At 41.1% G+C, this 4,729-nt stretch overlaps 1 pseudogene; it reads left to right on the top strand.

The window, feature by feature from the left end:
* LOC101658034 overlaps nt 1-4,513 on the top strand; it is a 145,823-nt pseudogene extending 141,310 nt beyond the window's left edge.
* Nucleotides 4,514-4,729: the final 216 nt, after the last annotated feature.

Genomic DNA, 4,729 nt, shown 5'->3' on the forward strand with positions numbered 1-4,729 from the left:
GTATAAGAGAGAGTTTTATGTAAAGATTAAGTGTGCATCAAGAAAACATCCCAACCCAGTGCTGCCCAAGCCCACAAGTCCAACATTAACCCATTCACCCATATGTCTGACACCAATCCACAAAGTCCTCCTCCATCTCACAAAACAGTGGCAATGATGTCGACTGCAGGAGGAAAGCCAAGTCAGTGAATGTGTAAGCATTTCAGTGCTGGCAGGGGTCTCCACACGGCTGCTCCAGCACCCAGGGTTGCAAAGGTGTAGGTCCATGTGGCTTCTCCTTGGGGATGTCTTGCAGGAAGTGGGCCTTGCTAGTTATAGCAGCTGTACCCTGGTCTGACCATCAGAAAGCAAGAGACCCGAGAACTCCAAAGGTGAGGCTCACCAAGCCACTTACCCCTCCACCCTTCAATTAACCCCACATGTGTTTATCGGCCAGGTTGGCACAATAAACTAACTATATCACGGAGCATGTGCTAAATCCCTGTCTGAAGTGACAGAAGGAACAGAGGCTACAGTAACAAGATCAGGAGACAGAACAGAGGCACTGCACTGACGCCATGAGGCAGAACAGAGTAGCAACAATGAGATGGTGAGGCAGAGTGGAAGGCTTCCTGGTCAATAGAATAGTTAGACACAAAAGGATCTCATGACCGAATCTAAGGACCAGAGAGTCATGCCTAACAGCATGGCTGAAAACTGGCATCGCAGACAAAAGAAGTTTATCTTTACAATCTTATAAATTGTTAGTATCTTCATAATCATGAGCATTGTCTCTGTAGCCACTGCAATGCATCATCAACTCCAACAGAGAAGTATAGAGCTGTTGGAGTGATGGCTGGTGTTAGAATAGGATGAAGAGGATGGATGGTAGAGGCATGTCTGATCTATGCTTTGTGGTGATTATCCTGGAGCTGGCTTGGAGCTAGATTCTCTAACCTCCTTGTGTTGCTAGAGGAGGTCAGATGTGGCCACCACACCATTGTCTGAGACTCCCCTTAAAATATGCATGTGTCTTGGCATGAACATTTCTCTGTGTCTAGGGTTTTACAGAACAAGGACTCTATGTAAATGGCATGCTTACTTTTGCTTCTTCTTTCCTCGTGATAGGGAAGATTCTTTGATCTCTTCTCACTTAGCGCATATTTATCAGAAGAGAATAAGCAGGACAGAGCCATTTGTTTAGATTCAATCCTGTCTTATTCACATAACTGCCACAAATCCTATATTATTGACATCATATGGGCTAGGATTTATAACCTATAAAATAATTACTTCAGCTCATGAGTGGAAGAAAGTAATATACTCTAGAATATCATGGTTTAGCCAAGTTGATACATACTTTAGGGAGACAATTTGAACCATGGTATCATATTACTCATTTTAGTTTTCTTTCGACTTTACCAACCCATGAAATCGTTCTCCAGGTCCTGATCTCTCCTGCAAACAGATTCAGAGTAATGAGAAATCTTACCATCCTTGTCTCTAAGGAGCATTCTGGTTGTACTCCTTTCGAGAAAGCTCGGTTTGCTCTCTTGGCAGTCCATGGCACATGTTTCTTTGCTAGGATCTCAGTCCAAATGCATCAATGGTTCTCCACGCTTCCTTATATGATGTCGAACTTTCACAAGAACATGAGGCAACTGAAAATACCATGATTCAGGTCAGGTGCAGCTTAGTCCTCAAACTCACATCTTTGCTCTTCAACACTCTAAAGAAGTTTGGTGCACAGATTTCCCCATGCAATGCATCACTTGATCTCTTCACAGCTGTTTCAGGAACATTGATTAGGCATACACCCAACATAAAACCCTTGACAATTTTTATCTTTTGTCAATTTATCTGATGTTACTTATTGGTTGTTGTGACAAGGGAAATTGGATCATCTTAGTAATACCAACATGGTAGACTTTGCCATGGATGTATAATAGAACCTTTATTCTGATGATATTCCACTTGCTTTGCAAGAAAAAGTTATTGCACAACCAAAACAATTCCAAGTAGAAACAGACGCAATTGTCAAGATGTTTGAAGATCCAGAAACTACAAGGGAAATGCAGTCAACCAGGAATTGTTGGATGCAATTTGACTGCCTGGTGGATAAAGATGGTTTTAGGCAGGAATATTTAGACATCTACAGATGTGCAAAGTTCCAATATGAATGAAGGAATCACTCGGAAGCAGCAAAGTATCTTTACTTTTTCAGAGTGTTGGTTTCGGCAAGGGACAAGAATGCTCTGAGTTCCCTTTGGGGAAACCTGGCCACTGATATCTTTTTTTTTTTAACATTTTATTGGGGCTCATATAACTCTTATAACAATCCATACATATATCAATTGTACAAAGCACCTTTGTACATTCGTTATGCTCATCATTCTCAAAATATTTGCTCTCCGTGTAAGCTCCTGGAATCACCTCCTGTTTTCCCCCTTCCCTCGTAAGCCCCTGGAATCACCTCCTCTTTTCCCCCTGCCCTCCCTGCTCCCCCCTCCCTCATGAACCCTTGGCCATTTATTAATTATTATTTTGTCATACCTTACTCTGTTCGATGTCTTACTCTGTTCGCTTCACCCACTTTTCTGTTGTCCGTCCCCCAGTGAGGAGGTTATATGTAGATCCTTATCATCGGTTTCCCCTCTCTACCCCACCCTCCGGGTATCACCACTCTCACCACTGGTTCTGAAGTGATCATCCATCTTGGATTCCCTGTGTTTCCAGTTCCTATATGTACCAGTGTACATCCTCTGGTCTAGCCAGATTTGTAAGGTAGAATTGGGATCATAATAGTGGGTGGGGAGGAAGCATTTAGGAACTAGAGGAAAGTTGTATGTTTCATCATTGTTACACTGCACCCTGACTGGCTCATTTCCTCCCTGCGACCCTTCTGTAAGGGGATGTCTAGTTGCCTACAGATGGTCTTTGAATCCCCACTCCACATTCCCCCTCATTCACAATGATATGATTTTTTGTTCTGATGATGCCTGATAACTGATCCCTTCAGCACCTCATGATCACACAGGCTGGTGTGCTTCTTCCATGTGGGCTTTGTTTCTTCAAAGCTAGATGGCCGCTTGTTTATTTTCAAGCCTTTAAGACCCCATACGCTATATCTTTTGATAGCCAGGCACCATCAGCTTTCTTCACCACATTTGCTTACGCACCTGCTTCAGTGATCGTGTCAGGAAGGTGAGCATCAAGGAATGTTGGTTTAATAAAACTAAATATTCTTGCATTGAGGGAGTACTTGAGTAGAGGCCCAATGTCCATCTGCTACCTTAATACTATAGCTATAATATATGCACATGAATCTATTTCCCCATCTTCATATATAAATATATTTACATATGTACATACCTTTATTTAGACCTCTATAAATGCCCTTTGCTTCCTAGCTCTTTCCTCTATTTCCTGAGCATGATAGTGGGATAAGAGGAAAGTGAAAGGTCACTGATATCTTAATGTAGAATTAGGATGAAGCCGCAAACACCTTGCACATTGAAAGGGACCGTTGAAAGGGACTAATCATTCTTTGAATTCTCCACCCCAGTCTCTTCAGCAGTGAACATGGCACATTCGCTGGTCTGTTTATTTTCTTTAATCACCCCTAATCCCATGATAACATTATTGATCTTTTCCTTTACCAACCACAATATCTTTATGCAATTCACACAATGTGTCCACATATTCTCTGCTGTTTAACTACAGCAGTCATAACAAAGATGTTCAAAAGCTCCGACAGTTGCTAAAATCACTTACAAAGTTTGTTAAATGTTTGTATGTAAACTTTGACTTTGATGTTGCTGTTGTTTAGGTGCCATCCAGTCGGCTCTGTCCCACAGCGGTGCTGTGCACAACAGAGCAAAACACTGCATTGTCCTGCACCTTCCTCAGAATTGACTCTGACTAAGCACAGGTAATACTGAGAGAATGAATGTCGATCAGTACTAGTGAATGGCTTCTTCCCGGTGGCTTTTCTTGAGGATGTCATTGAAAAAGCCTGCCTCGTTATAACTGAAACTTTTTGTCATCTCCATTAAAATTCACTGTGCTGATGCTGACTAAAAGCAACCCTATAGCACAGGGTAGAACTGCTCCTGTGGGTTTCTGAGATGTAACTGTTTAAATCAGTAGAGAGTCCTGTCTTTCTCTCATGGAGTGGCTAGTGGTTTTGAACTACTGACCTTGCGGATCACAGCCCAAAGGGTTACCTCTTTGCATCCATTAGTGTGTCAGTATGAACACACTGGTAGAAAATGTGCACAGGATCCCAGAAGGAATGGAAAGGTGAATTGAGAATTTAAATAGGAAAGCAACACTGGATGACTGGATTGATTCTAAATTAGTTCACCTGGTTATGGCATGGTTTTGGGTAACAACAAAGTCTTGCCTTATTACCAAGTGATTGAAGAGATTGAGCCTTTCATTCAGAAGCCAAATATTGACCATGAATATTGATAAGAAATTTAATCAGAATAGTAGGTCTCAGGCTCCTAACTAAGCAACTCAGAACTCTTGACTTCTACTGAAATGATGTTTTTAAGAGTATGAGAAAACTGAAGATGCAACAATAAAACCATTATTGTAAATTGGGACATATATTTTATAAAAAGCAAATTAAGTATTTATTTTAGAGAATTTGAATAAAATTAAACTAATTTTTATAAAAACTCATTTTTAAAATGTATCAGAGAAACCATGGACCTCTACCAAGAAACCTACAAAATTGTGCTAT

The sequence above is a fragment of the Echinops telfairi genome, unplaced genomic scaffold (assembly GCF_000313985.2).
Source record: "Echinops telfairi isolate 266 unplaced genomic scaffold, ASM31398v2 ScPeMD7_6;HRSCAF=24_1, whole genome shotgun sequence".
NCBI lineage: Eukaryota > Metazoa > Chordata > Mammalia > Afrosoricida > Tenrecidae > Echinops > Echinops telfairi.